The sequence below is a fragment of the Schistocerca gregaria genome, chromosome 1, assembly GCF_023897955.1.
Source record: "Schistocerca gregaria isolate iqSchGreg1 chromosome 1, iqSchGreg1.2, whole genome shotgun sequence".
Classification (NCBI taxonomy): Eukaryota; Metazoa; Arthropoda; class Insecta; order Orthoptera; family Acrididae; genus Schistocerca; species Schistocerca gregaria.
The window spans coordinates 476,083,575-476,110,824 of NC_064920.1; the positions used below are offsets into that span (position 1 = coordinate 476,083,575).

The window sequence follows — 27,250 nt, forward strand, 5'->3', positions numbered from 1 at the left end:
CAAATAGAGACCTGAGTTTTTCTCTTTGTATATCAGAAAGAGTAGACAATCTGATATCACCCACGGGGAGACCAGTAATTTTCTACTTATGAACTTGGAATTTCAAACAGTGTTCAGGCATCTGAAGATGTTGCTGCCTTGATCGTACCCTCTGAAATCCGATTTTAATTTTCCATGAAGATGTTAATGTCCTTTAAGGACATGGCACCGAAGGTAAACTGAGAAGCAGGAGGAGTAGAAGAAGAAAATTTTACAATTAACACTATGTGCCACTACCTCCGCACCTCTCTTTCATGACTGAACTCGTGTATAGTTTTGAGAATGAGAGGCTGTAAATTATTCATTGCTCCTGTCCTTTTCACATTGATATGTTATTTCTTGGTTCAAATGGCTCTGAGCACTATGGGACTTAACATCTGAGGTTAGCAGTCCCCTAGAACCTAGAACTACTTAAACCTAACTAACCTAAGGACATTACACACATCCATGCCCGAGGCAGGATTCGAACCTGCGACCGTACCGGTCGCGCGGTTCCAGGCTGAAGCGCCTAGAACCACTCGGCCTCACCGGCTGACTGTTATTTCTTCCCTACTTCCGCATCTTTCCTTATGACCTTCAGCCGAATCCTGTGACATTTGTCGCGGCTCTCTGCGATTTTCTTGGGAAGTTAAGGAAATTTCCGAATAAATACACTGATAAGGTAAAACGTTATGACCAATGCCCACCGCGATGTTGGATGCCGCCTAATGGCATTGCGTGCACGTGCCAAGGCAACAAAAGAATGTAAGATGAGCACACACGGACGGGGAATCGTTCTAGCAAAGACATAGGCTGCAAATAGGGAAATTCATTGAGATACGCGACTTTTACAAAGAGCGTATTATTACTACGCAGAGCCTGAGAACGAGTATCTCGAAAACAGCGAAGCTGTCGTGAGCATTGGGGAAAGAGATAGGACAGTGAAACCACTCCTAGGCGCTAAATGACTGGACGTCGACGATTCCTCACGGAATGTGGAATTCACGGGCTTGTGTGCTCTGTAAAGTAGGATAGACGGTGACCTGTGGCATCTCTGCTGAAAGGACGCAATGCTGGTGCACGCACAAGTGTTTCGGAGCACACAGTGGTTTGAGGAACATTGATGTCTCGGCGACCAAATGCGCCTGACGTAAATCCTATCGAATCCGTATGCGAAGCTATTGGGCGCCATCACCGCATACGCAAAACAGCGGCCTGATATTTACACGAATTACGTGACCTGTTCGTAGACATCTAACGCCATATACATCCACAAACACACCAATAAACTGTTGGATCTCTGATACGCAGAGTCAGTGATGTATTTCGTTCCAAAGAGGGAGAAACAAGCTGTTAAGGAGGTGGTCATAATGTTTTGGCTCATCATTGTATGACTTCTGGGGTCGTTCTGATTTTATTCATTGACTGTTAGTTTTTGGGATATCTGTGTAGATTAACGTTTCCATCAGTATCCACAACTTAGCGATAACTAACTTCGCACAGTTCGTCTTTTCTTCTTTAAACTTATTAATGTCCCGATCCGGTATTTGGTCGTGAATTTCAAATTTACTGAGTATTCGCCGTCGAAAGTAATTGTAAGTTGCTCTAAGGATATATGGTTACGATCCGTATTTACAACATTATACTCTCTATTTGCAATGCTGGCAGTTGCTCGTACAAAACGATTCACATTTATTCACCTTTGACGTTTGGAACGTATAGTAGCCGTGTAGAAGCAGAGCAGTAAAAGTGTCGTTCATTCTACGTTATGCAGAATGGATGTTTCGAGGTTTACATCATCGCAACGCTCAGCAGTCCCTTCAGGTAGTTTGCTCGATGGCTTTTCGACTGAGATTGCGATCAATTATTTTAACGATTTGGACCGTTCGGGAGACAGCGCCAGAAGAGAACCTGTTCCCTGCACCTTCGAAGATGCTATTTGAATATTTCTGCCTCGCTGCTCTAGAACCAGAAAATTCTGCCCTGTAGCGTCGGTCATCTGCGCTTATCTCAAACCGCGCAGCTCGCAGATGAACCTGTTCAGCTTATTTCACCCGTGAATCTCAAATACAGAGCTCAAAAATCTGTTGTATGATTCCGCTATTATCTGAAATAACCAATAGGTTGTAGGGTGAAACCGTTCATAGTCTTTACATGAGGAGATAAGTATGAGTAGTTAGGTGCCAGTCTAATTGACAGTTCTAATTAATTTTGTCAGGTACGAGCGGGGACGCTAAGATCGTTACACTAAAAAGTGTCACTTCCTAGTTGAATGGTATCCAGTTGCCCTAACAAATGACCGAGTTTTGTTTCTTCTCTTGCTGAGCGGCGCTGAAATCAACTTGTTAGAAACTGGAAACCGTTATTTCTCCTGGGCACGGAAGAAACTATCTTCGAAATCAGCGAATTTATCACGTTGAGTCTAACAGTTGCGATTCGCCTTTCTATGAAAAGTAAGTCATATTATTCCCCCAATTAGAGGAGGATGTATAGCTGAAGGTTTATTTCGATTTACGGCCCCACTCAACTTAGTGGGCAAACACTAAACCTCTGTCTAAGGCGCTGCGGCGTGGAGTGGCAGAATTTCTCGTTTACCGTACAGAAAACTGAAACCAAACTATATTACAATTCTCGCACCTAAGAACAGAGTCGCTAGGCCTCTGTGTAAACTCAATGGAGCGGTTTTCCCGGTGGGGTCAGGTATTTTCTCTGCCTCGTGATGACTGGGTGTAGTGTGCTGTCCTTAGGTTAGTTAGGTTTAAGTAGCTCTAAGTTCTAGGGGACTGATGACCACAGCTGTTGAGTTCCATAGTGCTCAGAGCCATTTGAACCATTTTTTTGATCGGAGAGCTCGACGTTTCCAAGTGCCAAGATGTTAGTACAGCAACACCAGCAAAGTGCAGTTTCCAGGAATTTGTAGCTTAGTGAGCTAGTGAAAGTTTTCAGAAACAGACAACTCTTATTTCACAAATTCAATCGTTGCTCTAAGCCGAAAAAAATACACTGTCATATTCATGATGCAGAAGTTGATCTCCACTAATATGTAGTACTTGTTAAATTATCATGAAAATGGAATGTGCACTCCGTCTTCAGGCCAAAAGTGGCCCATCGGGACCATCCGACCGCCGTGTCATCCTCATGGAGGATGCGGATAGGAGGGCGTGTGGTCAGCACACCGCTCTTCCGGTCGTTATGATGGTTTTCTTTGACCGAAGCCCTCTACTATTCGGTCGAGTAGCTCCTCAGTTGGCATCACGAGGCTGAGTGCATTCCAAAAAATGGCAACAGCGCATGGAGGCTCGGATGGTCACCCATCCAAGTGCCGGCCACGCCCGACAGCGCTTAACTGCGGTGATCTGACGGGAACCGGTGTATTCACTGCGGAAAGGCCGTTGCCATATGAAAATGGAGTGGTACCACTTAAATCTACAGTTCCAGCTGTTTTATGTATTTCCAGTGTGAAGCCTTAGACGAAATGTACTGTTGTGTGCCTTGGTAAAACAATAGCTAATTGACGTCATCATAGCAGGAGCAGTCGCTGGACATGCACTGCTAGCGAAGGCTACCTGCAGACTTTTCCAAGCATTGTAGTATTCAGCCATTCACCTCCATGCCGTACTTGCATCTTTTCAAATGACATGTCTACCATTAGGCTGACATTAGTTAATGTCACACTGAATATCCACAGATTTCCTGGTCTGGAAAGCCAGTCGGTAGTGAAAGTTTCGGAGATCATTCAGTCGTAATTAACGCAAGTTTTTGCTCTGTATGGTGAAAAATCAAGTTTTTCTCTGTTTGAATTATTGGAATTGTAGAATTTATCGCATATCCTGCCATTACGTTCTGTCTGGTCATAAGAAGGCGAAGACGCACCCCATTCAACACGATCATGCAAAATAAATCCGTTTAATGTTTGTTTTGATTTGCTGAAACAGACCAATAAGGAAGTATGTGCCACGGCCAGCTTACGCAGAAGCGTGTTGCGGACTTCCAACATACGCCCCCGATGAAAGAAATTATAGAGGAGTAGCGCTTAATTTGCATACCTAGCTGTCCGGCGAACGATGTCGCGGCAGCTCTGACCAGTCACAGATATCGCGGAAAGACGAGGAGTCCCGAAAAAACAATTACTTACCGCAAAGTGAGCGGGAGCCGAGTGTGTACACACGGTTGCGTGGCTCTTAACGTAGATTAAACACGTCGTTTGGGGCCGTAATACGTGAATTCATTAGCATTCATTTGGCCGCGATTGCCCACCGCGGCCGCGATGTTTATCTGTGTGACAGCTCATCCGAGAACCGGCGGCTGGCTGGCTGCGGACCGCAGCCGGATTCCGGCAGCCGCCAGCCGCGCCAGCGTTAGCCCACTTCGTTATCCCGGGGCGCCGCGGGAGAGCTCGGCTTGGCAGTGCCGTGCTGTGCTGTGCTGTGCGGTGCGGTGCTCGCCGTGCCGCTCCGGGAACGTGGCTCCCGTAGGATGGGGAATAACGTGCCGGGATATTACGAGGCCGGAGGTGAAGGGGCCTCGTCCTGCCACAGAGGTGGACTGGTATTAATTAAATTTTGATTTTGTTACGTTGGTATGAGTTCCGCAGTAACTTGAACAAGGTGTCAACTCGATTTGTGCAAATAGTTTCGCAAATAGGGCCGCAGTTTAAAGTATCCGTGTTTTATGAATCTTTTCCAAATGACCTTGCGAGGGGCTTTCGATAAGCATATATATATATATATATATATATATATATATATATATATATATATATATATATATATATAGGGTGAAAAGTATTTAAACCGACAAACGCTGGGAGATTGTAGGGGAGATTAAAACATATATTTTTTCCTAATATCATTTTTTCCTACGAGGATTATTTAAACCGTTGGAGGCCGTATTACGATCTTCAGTTGTTACAGGGCGTATTACGCTCTTTAGTTGAAGGCAACTACTGTCCACCAGTGTAGTAGTGCACTGTCTCTTACTAATGGAGCGATACACCTGGAGTGAGTACACTGATATGGTTGGTGCGTACTACGTAGCGCACCACAGCGGACGAGCTGCATAGCGGGTTTATCAACAACAATATCCTAATCGCCGTATTACGCATCATACGACCTTTGCAGCTGTGTACCAACGTCTGCGTGAGACCGGGTCATGTAGCAGATTACCTGGACAGGGACGCCGTCGTACGGTAAGAACGCTGCAATTTTAAGAAGCTGTCTTGCAGCATGTGGAGTAGGATCCTTCAATAAGTGCAGTTCTTCGTCAATGTGTGAGTCGGTGTTGTTTGAGACTGTTTAATTGGGCCGTATCTGCTACGTAGGCCATTAAATGGCAGGCATTATTACAATTTTTTCGCCAGAGCATTGCCAGAATTGCTGGAAGACGTCCCGCTCCCTACAAGACAACGCATATGGTTCCAACATGACGGGGCGCCGGCACATTTCGGTCGTCGTGTGCGTCGATTCCTGGGTCCGACGGTTCCCAGAAACGTGGATTGGCAGAGGTGGTCCTGTACCATGACCTGCTCGATCGCCAGGTATGTCCCCTCTGGACTTCTTTGTGCGGGGCTAGATGCGCAATCCTGTTTACGCAACTCCTGTTGCATCAGAAGAGGACCTGTTTGCCCGGATAGTAGCAGCAGCAGGAACAATTCAGGATACTCCTGAGGTTTTTGTCTGTGTCAGACAGTTAATAGATTTAATCAAGAACTACGACGAGATTTAAGTAGAAATTCTATCCGACACACCTGGTGCTTCACTGTAAGGCCGAGAAATGTTCACCTTCTCCTGGTATATTAACAGAAATCGAGGAAGACGAACAATAATTTCGGCCACCATTGGTACAAGCCACACGATGGTCAACTAAAAGATAACAAAGTTAGAGTTGTCTCAGATGCTGTTATTTCCGACGACTAATGCTTTGCATAGGCAAGTCATTGCAAGTAAAAAAGATGAATATGGACCTTAATAATACGTGACCGCTAGTCGTATTAAAAATTACGTGCCGACAGTAACCTACAGAAAGGGTCTAATAAGACATTGAATGAACCTTTGCTGTAGCTTCCAGCCACCAGTATTGCTCTCCACATTGCTTAGTAGCTCTGAGAGAGGAAATACTGAACACACACCGTAGGTTAAGGTAAGACGTTATCCGCAATACTGTGTTCTCCCAGGAGTGCTTGTCAGCAAAATACTCAAGAGTACTTTTGAGGACTTTTGTTCGGTAGTGGAGGGACAGTGGGTAGATGGATGCTGAGATACGGGCCGTTTATCGTGTCTGGGTGTCTTAGTAGGTAACATGATTACTTACGAAAGGCCACCACACGAATTCCAGTCCCAGTCCAAGACCCTTTTTTTAATCAGTCGGAAAGTTTCAAGCCGTTTATCTCCCGCATTACTTCTTATATGTAAAAATACCAGTAGCTTCTCATTACAAATTGGATTGTACATTGACTCGCATTCGGGAGGACGGCCGTTTTTCGTAATTTGCCCTCAGTAGCTCCAGGAAAATGCCGGTATTGTTCCTTTGAAAGTGCACGGCCGATTTCCTTCCCCAACCCTGAAACATTCCGCGTATGTACTCCGTCTCCGATGACTTGCTTCGCGCGGAGTGCATCCTTCATTGAGCCAAACAGATCGAAATCGGAAGGTACCAGGTCAGGCACGCGGGGGATCTGACCGGCTTGCGTGACCTTATTGCGTTGACGATAGACACCTTGCCCAACGACTTACCTCGCTTTTGTTCACTGCCAAGTCTCCGTAGTAGACACTCTGTAAGCTATGAATATCTGCAAAGCTCTGGTTTTCCGCCGAAAGAAGCTCAGTGACAGTTCTCTGCTTGGAACGCATCTCCGTTACAAACGCTATTTTCAAGGCTACGTGTAGCGCCAACACCTATCTGAACTTGATGAGATTATAAGAGCTGAAGCGGAAATATTCCACGATGTTTCACAAAAAAATTCATTTTTTTCCAACGAGATTGGCCGAGACAGAGTTGCATTACTTGTTGGACGCCTCTCGTATAATGGCATGTATAGGCAACGATATTTACTAGAAATTTAAAAGAAGCTCGTAATATTTCAATATAAGTTTCTACAGAGTTTATTATTTAGGTTGTGATTTCCCAAGTTTTGCGTTTTTTAGTCGTGTTCTCTTTTCGCCAAAGTGCAATTTGTTTGCACAACCGATTGAGACGTAGCCATGAGAGCCATATAATGGATTTCTGGCGGAATCCGGTTGTACACCACCACAGGATTTCAATTTCTTCTAAATGTTCATCAGTCTTATCGTTTGTCACGTATACCGTCAACGTCTAAGTTTGCCATGCATCTGCAAACTGGCGAAACAAGTGTAGGTGTTTTTGTGTATAACACCGCAGAGCAGCTGAAGATTTACGGCTGGAGTCCACATTAGCCAATGTTATCGAAACAAACAAACAGTTTTAGTCTTTATTGATAATCCCATCTGTGTGCCCGTTCCTGTTATACCTTACAATAATTACTGAGCTTTCCGTGGGACTCCATCTATGAAGCGAATTTATGGAACAACTATTTTCACATCAGAATGCACTTCACTGTTTCTTAATGTGTTTTCGAGGAAAAGTGGGGCTAGTACGAGTGCAGGTATCCATTTGCTCGTTCACGTTACATGAGCAGTTTCTTTAAGATAGATCAGAAAATGCATTAGTAACGGTTCTCCAGCTAACATGATACAGTGAACTGAAACTGAAATTTTGGCGCGCTTGCGAAACTGTTGTTGTTGTTATTGTTGTTGTTGTTGTGGTCTTCAGTCCTGAGACTGGTTTGATGGAGCTCTCCATGCTACTCTATCCTGTACAAGCTTCTTCATCTCCCAGTTCTTACTGCAACCTACATCCTTCTGAATCTGCTTAGTGTATTCTATTCATCTCTTGGTCTCCCTCAACGATTTTTACCCTCCACGCTGCCCTCGAATGCTAAATTTGTGATCCCTTGATGCCTCAGAACATGTCCTACAAACCGGTCCCTTCTTCTTGTCAAGTTGTGACACAAGCTCCTCTTCTTCCCAATTCTACTCAATACCTCCTCATTAGTCATGTGATCTACCCATCTAAATTTCAGCATTCTTCTGTAGCACCACATTTCGAAAGCTTCTATTCTCTTCTTGTCCAAACTATTTATCGTCCATGTTTCACTTCCATACTTGGCTACACTCCTTACAAATACTTTCAGAAACGACTTCCTGACATTTAAATCTATATTCGATGTTAACAAATTTCTCTTCTTCAGAAACGCTTTCCTTGCCATTGCCAGTCTACATTTTAAATCCTTTCTACTTCGACCATCATCAGTTTTTCTGCTCCCCAAATAGCAAAACTCCTTTACTACTTTAAGCGTCTCATTTCCTAATCTAATTCCCTCAGCATCACCTGACTAAATTCGACTACATTCCATTATCCTCGCTTTGCTTTTGTTGATGTTCATCTTATATCCTTCTTTCAAGACACTGTCCATTCCGTTCAAATGCTCTTCCAAGTCCTTTGCTGTCTGTGACATAATTACAATGTCATCGGCGAACCTCAAAGTTTTTATTTCGTCTCCATGGATTTTAATACCAGCTCCAAATCTTTCTTTTGTTTCCTTTGCAAAACTAGTGACACCTAATTTTTTAAATTCCTTTTCTCCGTCACCTCTACGTTGAGAATGAGGATTCAATAGTTTCAACTCTTGTTACCACAGAAGCCAAGGCAAGAGTGCCGATGACTATATCGCAGGCTGTGCACGAAGTTGTGCTAGTCGATTGATATCTTTGGAGCACGGCAAAGGTGATATCAGGCCGCATACCGGTCCTGCAGACAGAGCAATTAATTTACTGCGCTAATTGGGCGCAGAAAGCAGCGGGGAGCGGCTCAGCTGCCGGCAGCGCGAGCAACGGGGCTGTCTGTGCGTGCCTACCTGCTGGCGAGTGACGCAGCCGGGTCCAGAGAGCGACCAGGAAGCTCACCACATGAACGACCCGTCGACATCTGGGCCATTAGAGACGGAGCAATAGCTCAGCTGGAGAAGGGTGACTGTGAAGATGCCGTCTCGTGAAAGCAGCTACTAGCAGTCCGCATTAGGTCGATCCAGCATTCAGCAGACACTCAGGTGCACAACACGCGTGGATACACATCCCCCAGTTTGTAGCCACCTTGCTTAGGACTGCAGGTCGACGGTTCGATAGGAGGTTCAAAGTGGCTCTGAGCACTATGGGACTTCACTGCTGCGGTCATCAGTCCGCTAGAACTTAAAACTACTTAAACCTAACTAACCTAAGGATAGCACACACATCCATGCCCGAGGCAGGATTCGAACCTGCAACTGTAGCGATCGCGCGGTTCCAGACTGTAGCGCGTAGAAACGCTCGGCCACCGCGGCCGGCGGTTGATCAAGTACATCAAAGCACTCTTCTGGGTTCCTCACAAATTGCCAATTCAGTCTGCTTATAAACCATGCTTATAAAATAGTGATTAATCCGGATTGACATGGAGCTAAAAATGCACAAAAACTAAAAATCGATACCAAACTGTTAGAATAGAAACTGAACAGAAAGTCGTCGTTGAATTTTTAACGACATTTTAATTAATTACTATCAGTTAACGTCCAGGGAATTACTGCTGAACGCAGTTAACCCTAGTCTCCTCGTGCTTTATTTTCGTAATATCCCACTCCTTTCTCATTTTACTACGCTTCAGTCACATCCCTTATTTATCTTCTTCTTCTTTTACTCTCCCCGAATTCGTCCTCCCTCTTCTCGATTTCTTTTCGCCTCTAGCAATTTTTTTTTTATCTCACTTGTCCCAAAACTATATCCCGCACGTGAACAGATCCAGGACACGCACCCACCTGCCATTCCCTTCGCCCGACAGTGCATGCCTTCCGCATTGTTTCTAGCCTTCATCGTATAATGTGAAAATCATAGCTTGTATGCTTGACTGGATATCGAAACCTGTGCTATTCAGACTTAGAACATTTAACGAATTTACATACTGCTGCAAGGGCTGAATGATCCACTGTGTATTTACTACCGCGGGCTGTACGTTCCGTCAGTAACAAACGAACTGGTGTGCCTGCATATTTCCTGTACTTCGATTCTGCAATTACTTGTCTTCTACCTGCTAGTACGGAGCAGCTATAAATCACAGCGTATTAATAGAAATTCTGTGTAATCCAGCAGTAAGGTATTAACGGTTACTTGCTCCGTAAGTGAATGATGTATTGGCGGTGGTGTTGCACGCCGTCAATCTTGCACCGTCTCGAGTCACTGCGTTTACGCTAAAACGCCGAGGCGAGTGTGAAGCGCAGCTCGTCGAGTCTGCGACGCGTCGATTTATCGCGCGACCGCCTCCATAAACTCGCCTCGCCGCCCGTGTTCGATTAGGCGGCTGGTAGCGGGCGGAAAAACTGGCTACCTGATTTAAGGATTTCAGCGCTGCCGGCGAACCGGCCACGCCGGGGCTCAGCGGGCTAAGGCAAGGGCACGCTGTGTCCACGGCGCCGCGCCCGTAATAGAACCCGGCCGCGTAAATTACGGCCTAATAAGGACTGCGTTATTGACAACGAGTAAATGCAAATGAAATTAGCTCCGGGTTGGACGAGCACGAGGAAATGGAGGAGGGGTGGTCCAGCGGCTTTCCCGTTGCGGAGACGAATTTATTAACTTGTCCGCCGTAACTCAGCGCTGCGCCAGCGACGAGGAAAGAGCACGATTTTGGGGCGCGAACGGGGCCACGGCGCGTCCGCCGGCTAAGAACCATATACTAGAAGCTATTTGCCTTTAGCCCAGAAAAGAAGTCCGCCCGTATATTAATGGCCTATTAAGGTGGCGTGTAAATCAGGTTTAGAGCATTTAAATTGGGTGCTCCCTGCCGTGTGTGTGTGTGTGTGTGTGTGTGTGTGTGTGTGTGTGTGTGTGTGTGCTGTTGACCCCAAGCATATGCGGCAGAACCGAAGCTCTCTCGGGGCGTGCTTTATTGGCGACCGACGGGACCCGAACAGGGCGCTGTTGGCGAGTTGTCGGCGCGGCGCAGCAGTGGGTCGACGGGTGACCAGGAAATTGTCTGCAGGCTCGCGGTTACGTCACGCGCGAGCTGGTGGGCGTGTTCGCGCTATGGAATTCCGATCGGCGGCGCGCCGGGGCCGGTACGCGGTGGCAACGGGGTCGACTCTCGAGTTGTTATTAAAGAGGGTTGCGGGAGTCACTACCGGCCGGCGGAGAAAGCCGTCATTAGCACGCAAAGGTGACTTCCAGTACGTGCTACTGTGACTCCACGGTTGCAAGTCGACCAAACAGAATCCGTGCCCGACGATCGAGATAGTCAGCTGTCGATCTGTGGTGTCGTGTGTATGTGTGTAAGACACTGTGCGAACTTTGCGCGAATGGGAAATGGAACATTTACAATAACCCTTGAAACCTCCCCTAAGAAAAATTAATCAGTTACTGTGCTGATAAACCTCTTACGTTATTTAATTTTCAAACAGAATAACAAAACTGAACTTGCTTAGACACTTCTCTCTTTACTTATTCTGATCCAGAGCAGTCTAAAGCGCTGCAGTCATGGACTATGCGGCTGGTCCCGGCGGAGGTTCGAGTCCTCCCTCGGGCATGGGTGTGTGTGTTTAGGTTGAGTAGTGTGTAAGCTTAGGGACTGATGACCTTAGCAGTTAAGTCCCATAAGATCTCACACACACTTTTGAACTTATTCTCATCGACACTAAACTGACACACAATATTTTTAGCGCAACGTAATCTGACTTTCAGTAATCCCTACAAAAGAATGGCCCTGACTAACAATAACCTATACCTTTCATGAATCACTTACCTCACAAAAATCTTCGTTTCGAACTACTGCAACACAGCGAGCGCCAATACTGCCAGCTAAATAAAGGATTCTAACTACTGAAGACACTGATAGTCATAGTTAGCAAATGAAAGATTTTGATAGAGAACAAACAATGTATTTACCTTAATAGTGATCAAAAGTCATCACATATATATCAGTTCATGATACACAATATTACAAATTTACTCTTTCTGATGGAAACACGTCCAGATCGTCCGCTCTCAAAACTCTGCCACCTCTCTTCCCACATCCATCACTGCTGGCAGCTCACCCCCAACTGCGCAACGCTACGCGCAGTTCACATCCAACTGCCCACCACTACAATTTCAAATATTCCAACAATGCAAACCAGCCACAGACTGCACACAGCACACTCAGTGATTTTCATACAAAGCGCTATGTGGCTTTACCATCATAAAAACCTAAGCAGCCTACTTACACCCTTCATGGTAGGTGTTGGCAAGAAGGAAATGTAAATGGTTGGCACACATGAAGAAAACATTACAGGCAGCGGCAGGAGGAAGGAGACAGAGAGAGAGATCTCCTCGTATCACAGAGGTTATTCTCTGAAACACGAGGCAGTTCCTGAAGGTGTATGTCTGGAGCAAAGCGTTCTATGGCAGATGCGGTGACGTTAGAATTAAAGGTGTCCGAGATGAATCGCATACATATCTTGAACTGAGGCCTTAAATGGATATAGATTGATTGTTGATTCTATATCAGACGTATTGAGAGCTGCCTTTATGAAGTATAACCAAAGAGACAGAAAGAGATGCATGTCTGCTATGAAAGCGATGTCAATCGTCGGATGAGACAATGCCCCCTACTTCGTGGTCTTCTTTCGACTACACGATGTTACACTGGTGAACCAAAACATTATGAACACTGCCCACCGCAGGGTTGTACGCTGCCTCGTGGCGCTGGGGGCACTGGATGCGGTAAGAGAAAATTCGTGCAAATGCGGAAATGCGCCGACTTAAGCGACTGACAAAAGCTAGATTGTTGTGGCCCAGTGCCTGGGAGCGAGCATCTCAGAAACGACATAGCTGATCGGCTGTTCGCGTGCTACTGTCGTGAGCATCTATGGGAAGTGGATGAAGAATCTTGAAACCACGAGCAGGCGACAAGAAGTTGGGCGTCCAAACCTCATCAAGGAGCATAGGGATGGGAGGCTTGCCCGCTATCTAAAGCAGGTTAGGCGACAGTCTGTGGCAGATCTGACGGCAGAGTACAGTGCTGGCGCGGGCGCAGGCGCAAATGTTTTGGAGCACACCGTTCTGAGCACGGTGATGAACATGGCGTTCTTCAGCAGGGGACCCATACGTGTTCCCGTGCTGACCAAACAACATGGTCAGTTGCGATTATTGTGGGCACGGGGTCAACGAGATTGGACGGTGGATCGATGGAATCGTGTCGCCTGATCGGAGGCACCGTGACAGGTGTGGACTACGTAAACATTATTGGAGACCACCTGTAACCCCACATGCTTCATGTCTTCCTGAACAGAGGTGGCATCTTCCAGCAGGATGACTGTCCGTGTCGCAAGGCCGCAATCGTGCTGCAGAATCAGTTCTGAAATGCTTTCCAAAAGTACGCCAACACGATTTTAAGTAGGTGGTCATAACGATTTTATTCATCGGTGTGTATTACTAGCTTAGCGCCTGCTGCTTTGCTCGCGTACACTGTACAGTCTGCAGTTTCTTTCTCTTCAATCGAATTTGTAGTTCATTGATGAGATGTAAAACTACACAGTGCGGAAGCGTTAGTGACCCTTTACATGGCTGCCAATCTTTAATTACGCAAAGAGCTCCAACGGGCCTATTTTTATTTCATACATTGAGTAAAAAACAGTGAGAGAAAAGTCTGATGGGTGGTTCTACAGTTGTTAGCGCCAGTCTTACATCCGGTACGGAACTCTGTCATCCGAAACGGATATTCCTGTACATGGAATGGTATTTAAACGTGATATCCATTTTTTATTCAGTAATGATTAGTTTACATAGTAATTACAACAAAAATAATTTTATAAACATGTGTTAGGACTACTAAATACCTATTGTCTTACAGATCTGTAGCTTTTTCTACGCAAGTTTTTCAAAGCCGTCGTCGCGGTGACTGTTAAATAGCTTTCTGTGATACAGTTAACAAACTGCAGTACCTCCTAAACGTTTCACGCCAATTAAGCCCGTAGAAGCATGTTTTTTCCGAATGTACTTCTGACCAAAAAGCGATTCTGCTTTCATAATGAAATATTTTCATAAAACTTTTCATCCTCTATTTCACTTCCCTTAGGGACTGAATAGGAACTGGATCTCCAAAAACAATGCATAACTTTTTTTTATTTCTAACTGAGAAGTAAAATACCAATTTTCTTAGCCGGAGCTTTAAAAATTCTTTGGTAATCCATTAATAATAATTTATTTAAGGAAAATCTTTCACCTCCCCAGGGACTGAATTTCCAAAAATGGTGAAACACGTTCCTTTTTTTATTCGAACCGAGAAACCTAGTACCAATTTTCGTAATTCTAGCTTAAAAAGTACATATTTTCAAAAAATCTTTTACCCTGTAGGTATTTCACACCCTTAGGGGTGGAATTTCGAAAAATATCTCCCTAAACGATGCCTATAGTGCAGATCAACCCATTCACCAAATTTCTAGTTACTGTCCTTAGCGATTCGGGCTGGGCTGTGATGAGTCAGTGAATCAGTCAGGACATTTCTTTATAAGTAACTGAGAGTAAACGCTAACGATAACTTATTCCCAGTTGCAGGTTGCCTTTGTAACGGATCCAGAGGAAACCAAAATCCTATTTTCTGTAATTTGTACGATTACACCGAATTTACAAACGTAAAATGCTCTCACAAGCCATTCGTTAATAGGTATGACCTTACGAGACCACAACAAGTTCAGATTTGAAGTTAGAAAATGCGCGTGTAAATTCAGGCAGCCTATCTCATGGCGGGCGAATTACCCAACCTGTATTCATACATTATTTGAAAATGAGAGTATTGGAATGTGAGAGAACTTAACTGATTTCAACGAACTTTCTATATAAGTTCAAATATTTCCTAAATTTTTATCACCCAAACCCCCTCAAAATAATAAAAGAAAAACCGTTTATCACTTTTTCGATTTATTAATTTTGGTTTTGGACTTTAGCATTAATCTGTGAATGAAAAACCCGAAACAAAAGATAGTTAGGATTTTGCGTCTTTGCCCACTGCGGTGGCCGAGTGGTTCTAGGCGCTTCAGTCCGGAACCGCGTGACTGCTGCGGTTGCATGTATGAATTCTGCCTCAGGCAAGATGTTTTTACTATACAATGCTCCCGAGCGTTCAGACTGAGTGGAACGACGTACTGATCTACATTTATTGGGGATAAATGGGACCTCGTCAACGACATGCCATCCAGAATGGGTTTTCAGTGGTGCTTTAATCATGCCAAGGGTACTTCAGCATAGTTAACAGTGAAATGCAACAGCCAACTATATACTCCTTCCTTGTGCGAGCGAGAGAATACGTCGTCTCTGATTACATAGATGCCAAACAGTTGTTTATCCTTTCTCTGTACCATCCTCTTGGAAGGTCAACGTTACAGTGCGCATCTAGCTGCTGCTGCTGATTGGAATAAGTCCAATGGATATCCGGGATGTCTTTTTATTTGACCATCACAAGCATATACTTTTATGTTGTTTGCCATGCATATTACAATTGCAATAACCATAAAAAATCATCATTACGTCAGTCTCGGGCATAATTTGTAGGATGCAGATGCATAAGCACCCAGAAATCACTATGTACGAAAGAAAAAAATCCAGCAAAGTTATTGCATAAATAACAATTCAGTTTTGCAGTAGCATTCTCATTGTACAGTAAGAAAGAAACATAATATGGTACTATATTTCGTAATAGTATCGTGCACGGCTTTTGTATCGGCTAGTACAAATAGTTCGGTTGGTGAGATGTTTGACTCCTGCATTAGATGTGCGCTCATAATGCCTCCTCTCTTAACTTTCGTTTAAATTACTGTTGGCGCCCACGTGTTGCGATATGCAGTTACTTACTTCCTGTTTCTTATTTCATTTCCGAGCTACAGTTACTTATCCTATGCCGCTGTACTTAGAAGATGCTTCTGAAGCTGTAGGCTAGATAATTACATTAAGATACATTATCGACGTGCAAGGTTTTAGTACATCAAAAGCAATACAAATTCTTCTCGCTTGTATACGATTTATTATAAAGGGCCCTTTCTCTGGTGCGTTATGGAGGCCCGAAACTTTTTTTAGTACTTACTTTAACGTATAATTTATACAAATCCATTCATGATTTGGCATCAACAAGCAGTAACTGACAACCGCTATCTAGAAAACAGGTTACTCGATCGCGTTCACATATCTTAGCGGACGGCTAATCTGAACCTGAGCAGGGGACAGGTTATCGCAGCGATAAATAAGACGTGTTCTGTTAATGTGGTCTCTATACTTCAGACTATACCTATTACGGCGACGGGCGACTATCTTGAGACTGCCATTTGCCCTAACCGGTCAGTTTGCAGCCCATTAGAATCAACCGGCTCGACGTGTAGGTGGCTGCATATTTGAGGAATGTAATGGGATTTGCGAGTTGGTGTATACGTCCTCCCACATATCCCGTCTTTTTAAATCCTCCCGAGCAAGATTCTGAGTTCGTGGACCGCGGAGCATTTGCAACCAGTTCAATCTGCGGAAGTCATTTGACCGCGTACCCCGACAACAAAAAGCAAACCGGGATAGCTAGCGAAATGATTACAGCTACCGTACCGGTTTTTGTCCAATTTTCTCGCTACGTAACAGTGGAAAAGATCACTGGAAGCCTTCGACATACTTTCTACTCCACTGCCGAACTCTGGTTTTCTGGTGGGTCGTAGAAGTAGCCGTAGAATGTTAGTGATTCCGGGTAGACATTCTCTCGTTTTTCAGCAGGTAATCGTTGCACTTTATAAACTTCAGAGACATTTATGCTCAATGTGGTCAGAGTATCAAAACCCATTGTACATGCATCCAGACACACAGCGTTGTTTCCACATTACTGTTAACGCCAATTTAATGATCGACGCTTTTTGCTGTGGTAAGCCAATCCGCAGTGTTCATATTACATGCTTTGTAATTATATTCCTTCCAGCATTCCATGGCTATTGCAGGCGGATAATACACTGTGTCACCACATGGAATATTAAGGATTTCGCTTAACTTCTCTGAGTGTTCATAGAAGTAAGAAAGTAAGCGCAACAACCGTCGACTGGAATAGATTAAATGTTGCTTTTTCTGTACACCTGCATAACATTGATAATTATACAACAGAAGGAAATAATCGTGGTAGCGCTAAATGTGTCGAAAGATTCATTAACTGAAATATGAAGACGGAAACTTGCCATATGATAGATGGGGAGAAATATCTTTTGATGTAACTAATGTTAGAGCACTGGAAGTTACAAAGGAATGGCCGGCCGCTGTGACCGAGTAGTTCTAGTCGCTTCAGTCCGGAACCGCGCTGCTGCGACGGTCGCAGGTTCGAATCCTGCCTCGGGCATGGTTGTGTGATGTCCTTAGGTTAGTTAGGCTTAAGTACTTCTAAGTCGAGGGGCTGATGACTTCAGATGTTAGGTCCCAAAGTGCTTAGAACCATTTGAACCATTTTGAACAAAGGAATAGAACTTGCTAAAACCCACCTTTCCTTATAGACCGCGTCATGGAAGGCAATCAGCCACGTCGGACGCCAATAATTTCCTCATAATTTGAAGTAAATCCCATGCTACTATCGTTTTAACGTATGTCAGTTGCTAGGTACAGATCGAGAGTAAAGCATACCTGAGCACAAACACAGATGCTAGTCAAAGAAGCAGGTTTTGCTGTTGTATTTGACGACGAACTGCATCTGTGCAGTATTAAGGATAATACGTTGCAAGTGTCCATCGAGGTTACGACAGAACTCTGTGTGGGTGTGACTGCGTCATATCGGTGCAAAGTGACTTCGAATGTGGGTAAACTGTTGGTACTCCTTTTGTAAGTAACAAAGGTAACTAAGTAACCAAGGCAACCGACACTTGGGGTTTCAAGAGACATCATATCGAAGATTAATACCACATACGGGAAAAGCTGGAAAACATCATCCGCTAAGTCACAATGCGAACGAAAAGTGTGTGTTGAGTGATTGTAACAGAGAGTTGTTATAGAGGATTGTGAAGGAAAAACAGGACAACAGCTACAAAAATCACCGCAGAAAGGAATGTTGCCCTTGCGAACCCCGTGTGCATCAAAATAACCGATGGGAATTTCATAAGCAGGGAATTGTAGCGCGAGCTGGAGCTCTCCAGAACCTCTCATCTGTAATGCAGATGCCTGTAACAGGAAAACGTAACGCCGAAGCCGTAAAACCTGAGCCATGGAGCAATGGAAAAAAGTCATTTGGTCGGACGAGTCTTGTTTCACACTGTTTCGACCTTCTGGTCCATTGTATGTCCCAAGACTGAAACGTGAACAGGTTTCGGTGAAGATATGGGCAACCACATAATGGTATTTCATAGGTCCCCGAGGAACTCTGAGAAGTCGCAATACTGGCACAGATTATGTGACCATTTTGGTAGATCTGGTCCATCCCATGGACATGTTTGTTCTCCAATAGTAATGCTGTATTCCAAGACGGCAGGGCCCCTGTTCACAAAGCTCGCATCATTTTGTTACCAAAAGGATGAATTGTTGGATCTCCCCTGTCCACGATATCTCATTATTCATCCTTTGTGGTCTACTTTGGAGAGAAGGATGTGTGATTGCTATCCCCCTCCATCATCGTTGTCCGCTGTTACCACTATTTTGCAGCAACAATGGTATAAGATACCCTTTTAAGAAATACAGGACCTGGATTTAACCATTCCGAGAGAAATGGAGGCTATTTAGAATGCCAACAGCATTTTTATACCGTGTTAGGCATGGTAATGTGTTGTATTTTTGGTGTTTCATACTTTTCATGACCCACTGTAGCTTAAAAAATTGGCTTTTAAAGTTTAGATCATACAGCATTCGTTTGTAAATAGCTGTGGCTGTTTTACACATTATTCGTTATATCAGTGACTTTTTTTAAACATGAAGTTGCAATCCTTACACATTCGTTCACTTCCTACGACAATGAAGTGGACAGAGCGGAACTGTAAAACATATTTCGGTCCCCGAGCCAGAGAACTCAATCAACCAAGACTGATTTTGTAAGTGATTCAAGACTGATTTGTCATCTCAAAATGTATACACCTACATTTTTTTTTTTTCGTGGAGGGTTGGGGGCTAAATGATGTTCTCTCTGGTGCATAGAATAGGATGACGAGTTACAGAGGTTGATTACTTAACGAAAAGTATTCAATGAACAATCTGAGGGTATGAAGGAGCATTGCATTCATACTGAAAATCTGAAGCCAGAAAGTACTGTGGTTACCGCTGCTCTCTGCCGCCAGTATCCGTGAGTGGCTATGGCACCAGTTGTGCAAATCTGCGACGTTGACAGTCTATCCAACTGTCGTTTAAAAATTTAGAAACCTCTCTGACCGTTGATGCTAGACGGCAATAAGATTCCAGTTCCATTCGAACGTCCTGTTGGTGAGGACAAGTTGTGACAGCGAGAGCGGCCAAGCGTCCGAAAAGCCGTTTGTGGAGGCAGCGTTCCAGCAGCGGCGCGTATGTTGTGATGGCTGGAGGGGTGGAGGGGGGCAGCGGTTTCTATATTTAGGTGCAGCGAGGGGCCGTCCCGGAACGCCGGTGTTTACACCGATTTCGCGGCTGTCAAGTTGGTAGCGGTGTTGTCTACTGGTTTGTTGTTGGGTGTGGCGCGGCGCGCCGCCCGGCTCAGCTCGGCTCGGCTCGCCTTAGTGGAGCACCGGCCGGTACACGCCGCTCCGCAAAAAAATGGACACCGCCCACATGCTGCAGCACGTGCTCTTGGACCGTGTCGAACAGCCGTATCTAACTGCCAGTCAGTTCCCTCTTTCTAGAGGATCGTATGAGCGGAAGAAGACTATCCTGAATAAATCATTCGCTCTGCAGCGAAGTGTGGACTATTTTGAAACTCCTTGGGCAACTGTGTGCCGGACCGAGACTCGAAATCAGACCTCGCTTTCCGAGATTCGTCTGACGAGGCAACATGTTTCCAGTCGTCAACAGTCCAGTGTCGGTGTTGATTGGCCCAGGCGAGGCATAAAGCTTTGTGTCGTGCAGTGATCAAGGGTACACGAATGGGCCTTCGACTCCTAAAACCCATATCGAGGATGTTTTGTTGAACAATTGGCACGCTGACACTTGTTGATGGCCCAGCATTGAAATGTACTGCAATTTGCGGAAGGGTTGCACTTCTGTCACGTTGGACGATTCTGTTCAGTCGTCGTTGGTCTCGATCTTGGAGGATCTTTTTCCGGTCGCAGCGATATCGGAGATTTGATGTTTTACGAGATTCCTGATAGTCAAGGTACACTCGTGATGTAGTCTTGCAGGAAAATCCCAACTTCATCGCTACCTCGGAGATGCTGTGTCCCAGCGTCGACTATAACACCACTTCAAACTCACTTAAATCTTGATCTTGCCATTGTAGCAGCAGTAACCTATCTACAACTGCGCCAGACATTTGTTGTCTTATATAGACGTTGCCGACCGCAGCGCCGTATTCTGCCTGTTTACATATCTATGTACTTGAATACGCATGCCTATACCAGTTTCTTCGCAGCTTCAGTCTATATCGCTCATATTCGACGACGTCCTGCAGATTTACTATGACGACATCGTCCCATCTCATTTATAGGCCAAGATATAATCTGATGCAAGTAGACAGGGAACCGAAGACTGATATCGCTGCATCTGGTTCAAAGACAATACCGAAAATTAATTCGTATTTGCAGTTTTGGCTAAGCTGCTGTACTAATTATCGTGTTTAGCTTTTATGTTAAGGTCTGATGTCTTCACATGAGCGTGATTGAGAAGCTTCGTCTTTCTTGGTATGCTGACAGTCGAGGAGCTTGGTGTCCCTATAAAATGGATGCTCCCATCGCAAGCGCTAAAGGAAAGTAAGGGTGTTAATACTTCAGTGCAGAGCTGTTGCTAAGAACAGTACACTATCACCTACGATCCATAGATCACTGAATTATGGCAAAGAAAGCATCGAGTGACAGCTCGTTGGTGTACGATAATGACCTGGCCTAAATATACGAGCATTCTTTCTAACAGGAAGGAAAGGAGTAATTTATGCAGTCAAATGCAATGCATCTGTCTTTAAGATACTGGTCTCGTGTTTGGTAGAAGCGGTATTGGAACTCTTTCAGACTGAAAAAAGGTTCAAATTGCTCTGAGCACTATGGGACTTAACATCTGAGGTCATCAGTCCTCTAGATTTAGAACTACTTAACCTAACTAACCTAAGGACATCACACTTATCCACGCCCGAGGCAGGATTTGAACCTGCGACTGTAGCGGTCGTGCGGATCCAGACTGTAGCGCCTAGAACCGCTCGGCCACCCCGGCCGGCACGGTCTTTAAAATTTAAACTGTAAAGTAGATGAGTAGATTACGATATTTCAAAAATGTGGGCATAAAGTCGTGCTCCCTGTACACCGCACCGCCTCCCCTCGCCTTTCCCCTCCCTATTGCGAGGTTCATAAAGGACAATATAGGTCATCTTTCCTTTCAGTGTTGTGGGGATGGACATCACTATTCTTCTCGATTTCCGTTGCTGTTAAAATGCTTAACTCCTTGAAGAGGTAACTAGAAGCTGACTGCGGTTGAACACAACTATTATCCTTACTGCTCGGTTTTGAACTATCGATGTTTCCTTTGTAAGTGATGAGCTATCCCAGAAAATTACTAGAGAAAATATTATTCGGTGGAAGTATGCAAACTATGTCAGGAGCTTGATTCGTTTGTTTCGGAGACTAGCAGTTATACGAAGAGCTAAAATAGCTAAACTTAATTGTTTGAGCAGCTCAGAACAAGCCTCTTCCAATTCAAGTATTCATAGTTATGTACACCCAAAAATTCCACTGTCCCCTCTTCATGTATTTCATGATGAAGCTGTAGTGGTGGTCCCGTCTATAAATACTGCTTTCAAAAGCTTTTGTGTGGTTTTTCGGAATAAAGCGAGGTACTTCACCTCGTAGACTGACAATTTTCAAGTTCCGCGCGGTCTTTTTCCCGCTCGCATGCGTCAAACTGGCCGTGAGTGAGTTCGCTCGACGTCGTACGGCTACGTCTGGAAGAATTTGGATGGCGGCGGGGCAGGTGGAGGCGATGGAGGAGGAATCTGAGCAGTGGCGACTCCCGGTGCTTGGCGCATCGCGGTAATTGCCCGACATTAAGCGCCAGTTGGACTCGTGGCGAATGCGTCATTAGGATGCGGGTTTACTGCCTCGGCCGAGCGCATCGCGAGTGTAAATCAGGGCCGCGGCTCATCAGGCGGTGCCCGCCCGCCATTACTCCATTCAGTAGGCGGAGGGCCGCACGCGCGTAAACACGTCGCGAAACACCACGGCAGAAGCGGGCGACGGCCGGGGGCACGGGCAGGAGGCCACGGGTCACCTCTCACTGGCAAACGCGCGTGACGACCTCGTCAAGGTGAAAATAGCCTGCCTTGGCGTTGACTTCTCTGTGGCTTTCGCGCAGAGGTACAGACGTGGAGTTTCATTAGGTGCAAGTACCTGCTCCAGTTTCGTGGACCAGTCCTATAGAGACTATAGGCGATAAGATGGCGGATTATGCTGCAGTGCTCAGTGGAGCACGTGACTATCCGGCCATTTAACGTGATTCTTCGGCGTTTGACTGCAGCGTGTGCTTCGGGGTGCGTGTATAACATTAGCGTTGATTTCCGTGTCAGGAGTGGCAGAGAGATGGAGAGGAGGGAAGAATTATGTGTATGACTCCGTATGCAACCGAATCTCTCCGATCTAATGCTACAAGTATGATTTACTTACCTTAGATTATGCTCTACTTACTTCAGTGGCTTGTTAATGCCTATTCAACGTTGATGGAACGATCTGGTTTCCCATCTTCGCCGGCCGGTGTGGCCGAGTGTTTCTAGGCGCTTCAGTCTGGAACCGCGCGACCGCTACGGTCGCTGGTTCGATTCCTGCCTCGGGCATGGATGTGTGTGATGTCCTTAGGTTAGTTAGGTTTAAGAAGTTTTAAGTTCTAGGGGACTGACGACCTCAGCTGTTAAGTCCCATAGTGCTCAGAGCCATTTTAACCATTTTTTCCCATCATTGTTGACGATGCCAAAATTATTTGCTACAGTAAAGAGAAATAAAAGTGCTATCCATTTCGAGGGAACTGTATTTACGCTCACATTCACCAAAAACGTATCACCTTGAACGACTAAAGATAGAACGTTCATATTCACATGACATCTACATTCATACGGTGTGCAGAAATGATTAGCATTTCCGTTACCTCGGTTCAGCATGTGTCCTGTTGGCTAGGAGGCACAGGGTCCGCCGTGGGCCCTGATAACTTGATTCACGCGTGACGGCAACGACGCGTTTGAGGAGCGAATTCTGACGTGTGGTACAGCCATCCACGCTGCATTCACCTGGTCCCAAAGTTCATTTGCGGTGGTTGGCATTGGGTCACGGCAATGTAGACGTCTTTTCACCATATCCCACACATTATCGATTGGCTGAAAGTCTGGTGATCTAGCAGGCTAAGTCAAACGGCTGACATCCTGTGACACCAAGAAGACACGTGTTCGTGCAGCAACATGTGGCCGGGCATTGTCTTGATGAAAAATGGCGTATGGGGTGTTGAGCAGGAAGGTTATGGCTACGGGTGGCAGGATGTATTCATATAGGTCACAGTGACACGCACCAACAGTGAGATATTTTTGCATCCAACAGCAACCCACGTCATAAGGTCTTTAGATGGCGCTGTATGTCTCGTGCGAATGCATTCACTGTGTTCCCGCTCTCCCTGTCTGCGGCGAATCAAAATGCGGCCATCATTTTCAAACTAACAGAACCTTAATTCGTCCGAATACACTATACTAGCTAGTTTTTGCACGTTCGTCAAACGCAGTCGGAGAAGTGGAAGACGCGCACGTAGCCCATTCCGTAATAAACGGCGACGGACTGTCACCCCTGATAGTGTACGATGTGTTACACTGTTGCGCCAAAGTCGAGGAAGACGCAGATCTTCCCTGCAATGTCATTCCGATGAGGTGTCCGTCTTCTATCGGTGGGAGGGCGGGAGGGAGTCTGCGTGGTACGACCTGACCCACCTTGTTACGTTCTACGACCTTCGGTGAACAACTGGGCACACACCCGTTGCACTGCCGAACCACCGCCCCACACGAGCAGCATTTCCCGGATGGATGCATCACATTCTCGCATGCTAATTATGCGCACTCTTTCAAACTCACTGATTTGACGGTACGCGTACGGTTCACATACACGTTTCACGCATACGTCTGCGAGTCATCCAGCACGTTTGCTCAAGTCGCACTGATCTATTACCGTTCGTTTATAGCGACGACGAGAGCTTCAGTCACATTTTATCTGTAGGTGATATTGCGCCGCGATATCGCTTTTGGCCTTGAACCCGCGGGCCGAGATGGTTCAAATGCTAATCATTTCTGCAGAACGTACTAATGTACACCCCCTGTGAATATGAACCTCCTATCCCTAGGCGTCCAAGGTGTTCTGTTTTTTGTAAACATTAGTGTAGCAACGTCGTTTACCGGTCTAGATAGATGGACAAAGGAGAACGAAGATACACAGTAACGATTAACGAATATTATGACATTACATTATACTATTGTTTGGGACTTCGTGCGTTCCACACTACGGAATGTTAACTACAGTTGAAAAGTTGCTTTTATTACTTTATGTTTTAGTTCTATTTCACGGGGTCATGTAGTCGGAGAGACAGTATGTACTTCAGTTTTCTGTGTTTATAAACGAGGGCTAGAATTCACCTCTCAACTTGAAAAGCAAGTCATATATACAATATTAAATTCTGAGTTCGGCTGCCTAAAGGCTTACTGTGTAAGCACTTACGGTATCGGTAACAGCCTTGCTCTTAGGTAATCGTAATAACTTTTTATACTGCGCTCTGCAGTCAAGTAATTTCTTTTATGTCAGATTCCCGCTGTGCTGCTTGCCAGACGCCCAGCAAGTTAACAAAAGGCGACAAGGCGCAATGCAGTGCTCATTTCTAATATACCGACGAGCGGCCGAGCGTGCGTTCTTGAGTGTCACTCACAGGGGAGCTTTGTCAGCTGTGAGCCTGCCCGCCAAGCATTGTCTGGCCGAGTCTTTTCACACGACGGCGCATAGACGCTCACGCCTTGCCAATACCTCATTCGCCGGCTGCCTGTAGTTTGTACTGTCTGAGAGGCTTGGTAGCCGGGTTATGCAACTCACGGAGAACGAGAGGTGTGTTTGTGTGTGTGTGTGTGAGAGAGAGAGAGAGAGAGAGAGAGAGAGAGAGAGAGAGAGAGAGAAAGAGAGAAGCGCTTTCGCTGGGAACAAGACGAGTTATTTTAAATACATTCCTCTCATCGGCTCATTTTATGTGGGTAACGAATTGCGGGGGGAATTTAATATTTAAATTGCCTTACTTGCTCGAGCAGCCACGAAGCGGTATTCATGACACACTCTTTATTGGCTTGAAGCATTCCAGAAACGGTCAGTTTTCTCTTCATTCTTGTATAATAACGCGGCGTCCTGTTCATGGCGCAGTACTGTTAGCACATGAACCCTGGTAGCTTTCCCACAACACTCATATCATAGTACTGCGGAAATACTGGCAACAGGAGAGGCCCTGCGCAATCGGCGATTGATTCGCCGAGGATTTGAACATTTTAATTGGAAAATCAAAAAGTCCACCATTATTGCACGTTGCTCTACGAACGGATCTGTGGTAAAGATGTACTGAATGGATTCCGTGCATAAGTATAATTTTATAGATTCATAAGTAAAGATATGTCATTTTCCTGTTCTAGGTTTTTGAGATCGATCAAAGCTTTGAAAGATTTGAGTATGTTATGTTGTCAAACATTGCTTTCGAAGGTTTCTCTAGTTACACAGTCAACAGCGAGCATCCCCCAACGCCTGTAAACAATACGTAACACGGCATAGACAAAGGACGCGAAGATGAAAAGGCAACCGCTGTACCCTTGCTGGAACAAGATTCAACATATACCACTGTCATCACTTGAAAGACCCTCCTGCAGATGACAGGAAATTTACTTAATGCCTGCGTACGGTGTAATATTCATAATAAGCAGCATCCGATACTCGATCTACATAATTCCGTAGAAAAATTTCCAGTGTTATATAGGCCACCTTGACGGAAGATTACACTTACTAGTTAATTTTCATGCTAAAATTTTTACCTGAGCTGGACAACGTAATTTAACGCTGACTCGAGCGGAGCTGAAAAATTAGATGCAATGACATATCATCGTCTCACAAAAACATGTATGGTTGTGTTTCTCGAAACCTGTTATTAAGCGAAAGGGACAGCAGAATCTCATCCGCATTCTTTTTCTGATAAATAGTACTAGCAACGCTGCTGCAGCGGCGCGTATCACAAATGAATCTGACGGGATTCTGCTCAAATGAATCTGACGGGATTCTGCTAAGTGTTTCTTATTTTCATAATCGCAACTTCCTTTCCTACTAAGTTGCAGATGCTTGCATTTTCATAAAAAATCGTGCCATGGTAACACTTTTCTGACATTTTAGTTCATAGAAGGATAAGGATGATGATGATGATGTTTCATTTGTGGGGCGCTCAACTGCGCGGTCACCAGCGCCCATACGAAGTCCCAATTTTTACAAAGTCCACTTTTTTCATAGTCCAATGTAGCCACTGTCACGAGTGATGATGATGGTGAAATGATGACAACTCAAACACCCAGTCCCCGTGAAGAGAAAATCCCCAACCCGACCGGGAATCGAACCCAGGACCCGGCGATCCAGACGCAACAACGCTAGCCACTAGACCACGAGCTGCGGACTTTCATATAAGGAAGGAGTACGTAAAAACTGATGATGTATGTAAATTTCTAGATTAAAATTGCGTTACGAGGAAAATTTATTGTGTGGAAGGACTGATTTTTGGTTTTCCTAAGCGTTGACGGCTCCTGAAATGTTGATATTTACTAATACGTCAGCTGTTCCGCCCACTGCTTTCTGCGCTTCGATATGGTTAAAAATGAATGAAAGAAAGAAAGAAAGAGAGAGAGAGAGAAATTTTGGAAATTTGTGGTAAGGTCTTATGGGACCAAACTGCTAAAGGCATCGGTCTCGAAGCTTACACACTACATAATCTAACTTAAACTAACTTACGCTAAGGACGACACACACACACACACA

At 45.1% G+C, this 27,250-nt stretch overlaps 1 protein-coding gene and 1 pseudogene across 4 annotated transcripts in view; one reads left to right on the plus strand and one right to left on the minus strand.

Moving 5' to 3' along the window:
* The window catches only part of LOC126353381 (endothelial transcription factor GATA-2-like), a 569,668-nt gene that overhangs the window by 317,049 nt on the left and 225,369 nt on the right, over positions 1-27,250 (plus strand). The window lies entirely within an intron of this gene.
* LOC126287559 (5S ribosomal RNA) lies at positions 3,298-3,415 on the minus strand (annotated as a pseudogene).